Source organism: Pinus tabuliformis, chromosome 3_1 (genome assembly GCF_031772625.1).
Source record: "Pinus tabuliformis cultivar Carrire ecotype Pingquan chromosome 3_1, CPIR1, whole genome shotgun sequence".
Lineage (NCBI taxonomy): Eukaryota > Viridiplantae > Streptophyta > Pinopsida > Pinales > Pinaceae > Pinus > Pinus tabuliformis.
In genome coordinates this window covers 64,164,528-64,175,442 of record NC_142301.1, presented here as the reverse complement: position 1 = coordinate 64,175,442, position 10,915 = coordinate 64,164,528, and positions in this window count along the sequence as shown.

The following is a 10,915-nucleotide window of genomic DNA, read 5'->3' as shown; positions in this document are numbered from 1 at the left end:
ATTCAGCTTGTGGTCTTACATCAGTTGGCTCAGCAGGGCATCTCATGGGAGGAGTTTATCTCTCGTGAGTTCTTTACAGCACCACCGCCACATCTTGAGGTTATTCACGAGGAGGGAGGACCATCACAGCAGCATGACATCCCCGTGACTAGACATGTTAGCTCCTCACCATTGGTCACTTATCAGAGAGGCCAAAGGGCCTTATTTGCAGCAGCTCGACGAGTATTTTCTCCACAGCAGGTGGAAGGGGTCTCGCCTTCTTCATCAGCTCAGCGAGTGTTATCTACACAGCAGGTGGAAGGGGCCTCGCTTTCTTCAGCAGCACAGGCAGCACAGAGGGGAAAGCAGCCCAATATTGATGAGGGGCCATCAGGTGTTTCCAGATATAGAGCTTATTGATCTTGATGTCAGTTCTCCTAGCCTAGAGTCGAAGGAGATCATTCAGCACCTTAGAGTTGAAAATGATGCATTGCAGAGGAGATTAGAGGGGGCACAATGGACAATCTCATATCTAGAGCAGCGCAACAAACAGTTGGAGGATGAGCAAGCTCTTGATGAGTTGTGGAGGATTTGTAGTGACCGCAACTTGAATCGAAGAAGACCCGGTGATCTATTGCCCGCTGAACGAGAGTCCATGCTTATCCAGCTCAATGCTCACTTGGAGAGGCTGTTGGCTAAGGCCAACCAAGATAAGAAATTGTTGAGAAACATGAAGAACCATTATTGGGCACGGATGCACGTGTGCAAGGCGAAGATGAAGATGTTCCAAAGGCGGTTGGCCAAGGCACAAAAAAGGAGAAAGAGGCCCGATCCCCTCCACATTTTGGCCGAGGCTTCCTTGAAGGAGCAAGGCACTAAATAGCTCAGCCACAACAAAAATCTCAAGAAATTTTGAGCATTTTGGGTGAATTTTGGTTTTTTCAGGCAATTTACAGGTTTTGTCCCTTTAACGGGTCTCACCCCCCGCGCGACCCTTTCTCTTGGCAACTTCATTTTGCAAAAACTCAGCATTTCCAGATTTGTCATGAAAATTTACATATGCTCATCCATTGACAAGAGATTTTGGGAAGTTTTGGGCCTCCAGAAAGTCAAAAAACAAGCAAAAAATGACTTTCTGCCACATTTTTGAGACACAGAAAGAAGTCTTGGGAGATTGCAATTTTGGAGGGGCAAATGACCACCAAATTCATAAATTCCAGTTGGGTTGGAAAGTATACTCACATACCTTTCCAACAAGCCTACTCTTTCCCAATTTGGACACCTGGAAGTGCCCTCAAAGGCGCGCGACCCGTCAGGCAGAGGCGCGCGACCTATCAGGCAATTTTCTCAAAATTTCACTGTACAGCTCAGAAAAACGCAGATTTGACCATGTTTGACTTTTTGGAGTGGATTGTTATCCTCCTTGATGTAAATAATGTAATTTTTTGATACTTTTACACTTATGTATCTCTTCTAGAAGATTCATTCATGAAATAGGTGAAAATTAAATGAATGAATTGGTTTCCTAGCTTATAGAGGCAAGTTGTTTTGACTGCCTAGTTTTCAGTGCTTAGTTTAGAAGTGGTTGAAACAGCTCCTAGGATAGTGAGCTTGACCCCTAGATGCAGGGAAAGATGTTAGATGATCTATATTATGTACTTTCTTGCTCACTTTCATGTTTGGACTCTTGAGGGAGAAGCTATCATTGTATTATTCATTGTATCTCTGCAATTTTTGGCTAAGGAAGACCATGGTTTTGCAGTCCTTTTTGGGATTCTTGTGGTTACATGTATTGATGGTGTGTTTCTCTATGTACTTGTAAGTGTGTTATGTGAATCATTTCCTTTCTTTTCCTTCTGCACATTAAACAAATGAAGTGTTAAAGTAGAATTCATGACTGTCATGCTCTGCTTTTAAGTTTGTTTAATTTCAATGTTTTCTACTGTTTAAGGAGAATTCAAAGTTATTGTTTGCTCTCCTTAGCTCCTCACCTGTCTTTCTCATCCATTCACCTCAATCTAAGGCATCAATACTGTCTCCTATCTCGCCCCAAAGAACCCCCTGCAGAAACTGTGTCCAATCCCCGCACCCAAAATTGCCATCTCCTCAATTTGCCACCAAAAACCTTAAAAACCCCAAATCAACCCATTCGATCAGTTTACTAGCCTAAAATCAGTGTTACCCTATTGGTCATCTCACCAATTGAAGATCTTTACCGAGATAGACCGGAGAGAGCCCTCTCCTGCCCCGTAGGGCTAGCTACGAGGCTAAGTGGTTTGATGTTGCCTTGAGGTTTACCTTTATCAGCCTGAGGTGAAATTTCAAGCGCTAACATATTGGCGACCATACTGGGGAGAACAAACTAACCGTTTGCTCATTGACGTGTTATTTCATAAGTCTTAGACGGAGCCTGAAGATACGCCAGGTAGCCTTCGAAAACGCTCTTGTTTTACATCAACGTTAGTAGATAAACGTTACTTCAGTCAATCTCCGTGAGCTTGTGAACATAGCGCTTCATTGGCACTTTATCCCAGTATAATTGTTAACTCTGAGCTGTGGATGATAGGTTGAGAGTTTTCATAGGCTGAATGGTTTTTCTTTCCTAGTCTTTTTGAGAAAAACAAGCTGGCTACAGATCCTAGACCCATTTTTAAATCCCATTCATCTCCAGCTATCATCAAGTATTTCGAAGATCTAGACTTTGACGAAAGCTTTGAGTTGTCCCTGTTTAAAGCCAAGTCTGAAAGTGCGCTCGATTCCCTAGTCCTTGACCCTGATTTTGCAGCTGTCATTGAATTTGAGAGACACAACAAGTTGGTCGAAAATTTCATCTTAAGACATCTCCAGACACATATTCAAGCTACTACCCTTGCTGATTTTGTTGAGAATATCTCTGATCATATTGGATCCACTATCACGGCTCACGAAGAATCTTATCCTCCTTATGTTTCAATTTCGCCTATAATCACCTATCCCGAATCCACAATCGGTTCTCCTTCTACACCCCATACCCCTCCTACTTCTCCTACCCCTCCGACTCCCCCAACTCCACAAACTACAGCTCCTCTTATTATAATCCCTGCTATCACAACTCCTCCTCCTTATACTCATCCTACTCCCCCTCCTAAAGCAATGGCTGCCCGGTTTGCCCCACTTGCTCTTCCCCAAAATCTTCATGATATGCTAGCCGACTATCAAAGTAAAATCCCTATGTTTGATGGCACTCCACAAAGTATTTCTGCTCAGCAACATATTGACAAAATGACAACTTTCTTCGATCTATATGAGATAGATGAAGAAGATGTTACTATGCGGTTGTTTGTCCAAACATTTGGAGGGGAAGTTAGAAAGTGGTTCAGAGGGTTGACAGCCGGAAGCATTGCCACCTTGGAAGCACTTCAGAATCAGTTTTTAGATCGATGGGAAATCAGAAAGGATCCGCTTCAGATTAATGCCGAATACAACAACCTCAAGCGTAATCCGGGTGAGTCCGTTCAAGATTACATAATCAGATTCAATACAGTTTATAATGCTATTCCCGATGATTTGAAGCCGTCAAGAAAATCAGCACTTCTTAAGTTCCCGGATGGCTTTGATCCGGAGATGGCCTACTCATTGAGAGACAGAGATCCTCCTACCTTGGAGGATATGCAGAAAATTGCTGTCAGTGTTGAGGCAAACTTAAATGATAAAAGGGCAAGAATGAAGGCCGAAAAGCGAGTCACAATCAAAGAGGAAGCATCCACCTCAAATCAGCTTCTTCGCGAGGTTGAGCAGATTAAAAAGGCACTTGAAAATGTTCGTCTTGACAAGCCGGAACCACAAATCCGTAATCCTAATTTCCGAGGTGCACAGCAGCAACAATATAGAATCAAGCAGCGTGAAACAAAACAAGAGGCAGCAGTTCAGCAGCAAATGAAACCTCCTTTTCAGCAGAATTTTGTTAGCCAAGAATCAGAGGATGAAGGTGATAATGTTGGAGAGGAAAATCACTTCTTCACTCCTGATGATCTGCCCACTTATATTACAGAAGAGGAAGAGTTGGTGAGTAATTCCATCATTCCCCAAGATGAGCATTATATTTTGTCAAACGATGCAGCACTTCAAGAAGAATCCGAAGAGTATCAAAGAGGGTATTTGCATGCTTTATCAGCTCAGCAAGGTCAGCAAAGGCAATTGAGAAACCGAGCTGTTCCCATAAATCCTATTCAGAAAAGGAAAGATACATCAGCAAAGAATGATTCGGCTTCCCCACACACAACAGGAAAAGACATAGTTGGTCCTTCAACAAGTCAATCACCATCAGCAGCCAAGATAGATCAGCCATCAAACGCACCAAGAGATAGAGGCGAAAAAAGAGACAATCCGGCTAAAGAAGGTGAGAAGATTTCAGCTTTCAGTTTGGAGAATGAGATTGCAAAGTTGAAGGTGTCTATTCCCTTGACGGAAATCATGAAGAACAGCACTTACCGAGGCCAGATTTCCAAGATGCTGAATTTCGATCCAATGCTAGACATGATGAATTTAGAAGATGATCAGCCTGAGCTGATTTTTGGGCCCGCTTTAGATGGTGAGTCTCCCGAGAGTGATGTTCCTCCGTTCTATATCAGTTTGCGATTACATGAGTATGTGCTACACAATGCCATGTTTGATTCGGGAGCTTCACATAATTTGATGCCCAAAGCGATTATGGAGAAGCTGGGACTTGACATCACAAGGAAGTATCATGATTTGTATTCGTTTGATTCCAGCCGGGTGAAATGTATTGGTTTGATCAAGGACTTGGTGGTGAGTCTAGATCAAATTCCAGCAAAGAATGTTTTGATGGACGTGGTGGTGGCGGATATTCCTCCGCGATTTGGCATGTTGCTTTCGAGGTCATGGGGAGCCAAGCTCAAAGGTACACTTCAGCTCGATTTTTCCTATGCTACAGTTCCCGTTTTTGGTCAGATGAGGAAGTTGTATCGGGAACAAAAGATGAAATACATGATCACCAGTAAGGAAAAGCCCGTCAATCATCCTGTAAATTATATACAAACAGATTTAGAATCTTTTGTTTTGTTTGCGGATAATTTCAATGAGATAGATAGTCAGTTAGTTCAAGCAGAAGATATACCAGATATTACAGAGAATTTTAGAGAAGTTTTGAGAAAGGAAAGTGAAGAAATGTCTGCTGTCATAAAGCCAACAGCTGAAATAAATGGGCAGCAAACAGAGAATGCATCGACATCGCATTTTCAGCACTTAGAAGACGATGAGGATGGTCTTTGGACCATGGATTTTGATGGTGCGGTGGGCAGCGATGGTGCTGGTATAGGTGTGTGGATTCGAAGCCCATTTTCAGTTCAAAACCAAGTCCCTAGCAAGGTACGGGTATGTTCATATAAATTGGCATTTGATTGTTCAAATAATGAGGCGGAATACGAGGCTCTTATTGCTGGTCTGAAAATCCTTCGGAAGTTGAAGGCAAAGAAGATAGCGGTATATGGCGACTCCGAGTTGGTTATCAAGCAAGTGAAAGGTGAATTTCAGGCCAAACATCCTCGTATGCGAGCATATCGGAATGTTGTCCTAGATATCTTAAAACTGTTTTCAGAATATACTTTGACATGTGTGCCCCGGATTCAAAATGGTGTTGCGAATGCATTGGCTAAGGCAGCAAGTAATCCGAAAATACCCATGAATTCTAGAAATAAGTTTGAAATATATGTGAAACATCGTCCTACAGTTCCAGATAATCAAAGGTGTTGGCAAGTTTTCCAAGATGACGAAGAAATCAAAGATTTTTTGCAAATTGAGGGTAAATTCGAAGACATCTCAATAGACACGGAAGCTGAAGGAGTAAATTAGATGGATGTGTTGCAGCTCAAGGACAATTACATTCCTAAAGGATTAATTCCTTTAGAAGAATTGTTCAATCAAGATGATGTGGCCCGCAAACCAACTTTGAGGCCAACGGAAGAAGGTGTCGAAGATGTGAATCTCGGGACAGCGGAAAATCCAAATATGGTGAAGCTCTCGAAAGCATTGTCGCCCAAGGTAAAGAAAGAATATATCAGATTGTTGTCTTCGTTTTCTAATGTTTTTGCATGGGACTATTCAGATTTGAAAACTTATGACACAAGTATCATTCAGCATACCATTCCCATAAAGCCAAATCAAAAGCCTTTCCAACAAAAGTTGAGAAGAATTAATCCTAAGTTGCTGCCATTGATCGATAAGGAAGTCAACAGGTTATATAAGTCTGGAATCATAGTGCCAATCCGATTTTCTGATTGGATTTCCAACTTGGTGCCCGTGAGAAAGAAGACCGGCGAGATTCGTTTGTGTATAGACTTCAGAAATCTGAATAAGGTATCGCTAAAGGACAATTATCCACTGCCCAAAATGGATCATATATTGCAGCGGGTAGTTGGGGCATCAAGGATGTCATTGCTTGATGGTTATTCCGGGTATAATCAGATTTTGGTACATGAAGATGACCGAGACAAGACAACATTCACTACTCCGTGGGGGACATTTCATTATGCCAAGATGCCGTTTGGATTGAAGAACGCTGGTGCCACATTTCAGCGGGCAATGGACATGGCCTTTGCTAATGAGAAAGATGTCTTTTTGGTCGTTTATCTTGATGATTTGACTGTGTTTTCTAAATCTGATGAAGAGCATTTGTTTCATTTGACTAAGGTGTTCCAAAAGTGCAGAAAGTATGGTATCTCGTTGAATCCGAAGAAGAGCCTTTTCGCTATGAGCGAAGGCAAGCTGCTGGGCCATATTATTTCTAAAGATGGCATTCGTATAGATCCTGCACGTGTGGAAGCAATTCAGCAATTAGAGCAGCCCCGAAGCAAGAAGGAGGTTCAGTCCTTCAATGGCAAATTGAATTTTCTGCGTCGCTTTATTCCCAATCTTGCCGAACATCTTAGAGAAATAACCAACATGCTCAAAAAGGACAGCGAGCTCAAATGGACCGAAGAGGTGGTAAAGTCTTTCAACTTGGTAAAGTTAATTTTATCTTCAGCCCCAACTTTGATCAGCCCGGATTATACACAAGATTTAATTTTATTTTCATTTGCTTCTGAGCATACGTTGGCAGCCGTGTTGATGCAAAGGAGAGATGGAGTTGAGAAGCCCATAGCGTTTTTTAGCTGCATCATAAGGGATGGAGCGCTGAATTATAATATCATCGAAAAGCAAGCATTGGCGCTAGTAAAAGCTTTGAAAGATTTCCGGGTATACATACTGAATTCTCATATTTTGGCATATGTTCCCAATGCAGCTGTTAAGGATGTTTTGGTACAAGCGGAACCGGAAGGAAGAAGGGGTAAGTGGATCGCTGCACTATTAGAGTATGATGTGGAAATTAAGCCCACCAAGTTGATTAAGGGTCAAGGTCTTACTAAGTTGATGGCTGAAACAAATCTTCATGTCTTAGACATCAATTTGATTGCTGCCTTATCCGATGAAGACGAAGAGAATTTAGCCCTACAGGTATCAGATATCTTTGTTTCCTCTCCTTGGTATGCTGATATAGTATATGTGCTTCAAAATTTGTCTTCACCCCCTGGGATGCCTAGAAACAAAGCTAGAACATTGAAGTTAAAGGCTGCCAAATTTTGTATCATTAAATCTGCACTTTATTGGAAAGACCCCGGTGGCATATTGCTGAATTGTTTAGTCGAAGAAGAAGCTAAGACAGCGGTAGAGGATTTTCATAAAGGTGACTGTGGGGGTCACTTGTTTTGGAAGACCACGGCCAATAAGATCTTAAGAGCTGGTTTCTATTGGCCTTCTTTATTTTCTGATGTATATAAAGCAGTTAAGAGTTGTCATGAATGTCAAATTTTTCAAGGAAAGCAGAAATTACAGCCGTTACCTCTCAAGCCCATTGAAATCAGCGCACCATTTCAGCAATGGGGCTTGGATTTTATTGGCGAAATCCACCCAGCATCTTCCGGGCAGCATCGATGGATCTTGACCGCCACAGATTACTTCACGAAGTGGATTGAAGCCATTCCCACCCGGCAGGCCACGGACTCGGTAATTATTTCTTTTCTTGAGAATAACATATTGTCACGTTTCGGCTGTCCACATAAGTTGATTACAGATAATGCAACAGCCTTTAAATCGAAGAAAATGGTTGATTTTTGCTACAAATATAACATCATCTTGGGGCATTCGACCGCCTACCATCCGCAAGGAAATGGGCTGGCCGAATCTTCGAACAAATCTCTAGTGAACATCATAAAGAAATTGCTGGAAATAAATAAGAAGAGTTGGCACAAAAAGTTAGTAAATGCATTATGGGCTGATCGGGTAAGTCAAAAGAAGTCAATTGGTATGTCACCCTTTGAACTGGTTTACGGGACAGATGCAGTGTTTCCTACTTCACTTAGTGTTCCAGTAGCAAAGTTGCTTCAAGAAGCTGGTGGCGAGGAGGATCCTATGCAATGGCGGATTAGTCAAATGATTCATTTACAGCAGACACGAGAGGAGGTTCTTCAAAATTCCCTTAAGTTGCAGGAGCGCATAAAGAAAATCTATGACAAAAAGGCCAAACCAGATGATTTTCAGATAGATGATGTTGTTTTGAGATGGGATGCCCGAAATGAAGACAAAGGGAAACATGGAAAATTCGACAACTTGTGGAAAGGTCCCTACAAAATTGCAGCATACCGTGGTCCAAATGCCTTTCTACTCAAAGAAATGAACGGTGATGATTGTCTCGGTGGGTCGGTAAATGGCCGGCTGCTCAAAAGGTATCATGCTTGAGCATTTTTTGCTCTAATCACTCTCATTGTAATTACCATTTTACTTTCATTCTGCAGCAAGTGTGATCTGATCTTCCATCTTTAGTCTGGGGCCCGCGGTGAAGGCTATATTTCTGAAGATGGTGATTAGTTGGTGTGAGTTTTTCAAGTTGTTTTAATCAGTCTTTTTTCTGCATAAAGTGAGTCGGTTTGTGTCAAAGTTAGTTCAAATTTCAGTCAATTGTCAAAGTCAATAAAGTTGTCCAAATTTGGGTCACATGTGTAAATATTGACTCCATTGCCCAATGATGATAAAGCACTGGTCTACTCTCCCAGAGGTCTAAGGTTCTTGGTACCTCCAAGGAGCTACCATCCCCATTGGAGCCAATGTTAGAGTCGGTCTAGTAGCCCTCCATCAGCGATCAAAACTCTTTGCATTTGCATAAGTAGGTGTCTCATCAGTGTCAATTTTTGCATTCCATTAGGCATGCCATAACCCTGATGGAGGAGCTGGTGTTTTTGTCCCCCTCTTGGCATTGCTGGATCAAAGTTGTTTCAGTCCTTAGACTCTTTCAAGCTTACTTGTCTTGTCTTGAAATCAAATTCTAGGTCTAGGGTTTTGGTCAAGTTTGTCTTCAAGGTCATTGTCTCTGAAGGTCAATAAGTGCCCAGCAAGCCAGAGGGATGTTTTTCAAAGTGTTTCTTCGAAAATTTCTATCTTGTACAGTTAAATTTCACCTTGGATTTAAAAACCCTGTTTTTAAAGCCAAGGTCATTTTTCAAAATTTTGTAAAAAATGGTAAAATTTCAAAAGGCTTCAAAGGACAACATGTAACCCTGGCTCCCTTGCCAAGATCCCTCAGATGTTATCCCTGCAAAAAGTATCGAGCAAAAGCATCAAATTAGTCAATTTCAGGATAAAAGGAAACCAAAAACATCAAGTTTATAAAGTGTCAAAGAAAAACATTATAAAGTGGGTTTGGGCATGAAATTAATTCAAATCAAGGTTATAAAAGCCCAATCTCCCTCCATCGAGCCTCATTGTGCATCTAAGTCACTTGCAAGAGAGATTGGGTGAGAAATTGGCCGAAGTTGAGAGCTGGACAGGCGCGCGACCCGTCAGACCAGGCGCGCGACCCGTCAGAGGCGCGCGACCCGTTGAGCGCCCTCCGACAGTGCAATTTTTTAACGGGCGCGACCCGTCAGTGGCGCGCGACCCGTTGGGTGAGGCGCGCGACCCGTCAGCGCCCTCCTTATCAAACTGCCTGCAAATTCATCCAAGGAACCACCAAAATCGCCGAATTGCCTAAGGTAGGCCCTCCAACTTAAAAATTGTTGCTTATTATGGTCAAAGGAAATCGTGATTGCATTTTTAAAGATCTATATTTGCAAGAGAAAAGCTCCATGTGGCTGTGGTTTAAAATTGTAAAAAATGGCTAGGGTTTTATGCTGTTTTAAGGTATTCCCTTGTAATCATTTTTCCCCATTTCCCATTTCATTTTCCTTGTCTTCCTATGTAAATTTCCCTTTTAAATTTGTAAAGAAAAACTAAACCCTACCCCTCTTCCCTAAAAAATAAAAAAAAATCAAGCCCTAATCCTACCTCTCATAATACCCATGTAAACAAATTTATATAATGATGCATATGCAATGATTTTGTAATGATTTTTCCCAAAATCCCTGTTTTATATATTTATTCCCATTTTCCCTTTAAAGTGTCCCTCCCCTAACATTCCCCTCATGCTCCTTGTCCCCTTGAAACAACATTTTAATCAGCATTTTATCAAGCAGAAACAGCAGTACATTTCAGCCACTTTGCTCCTTAAACAATGTCAGAAACCGAAACCAATTACGAGCAAAGTGATGACCAGGCATCAGCTTCAGAGTTTGAGGTACAGAGGAGGCCTCATAAGGGTGGAAAGGGTGGTCATCATAAGAGAGAGGAGCCCACTTCTTTGGCAGATTTACAGGCTTGTCCTATGGCAGTATCATGTTTCCAGTATATGTCTTGTTATGAGTTTTGCGAGAGGATCTCTCGGATTCAGCATCACAGAGAGTTGGCTTGCCTATTTGTTTTACATTTGCATGATGGACATGTCAACCTTACCGGGGTGGACTTTACATTGACACCCGAGATGATTGCACAGGCCATAGGGATACCTAATGTCGGAGAGGTATGGAATAAG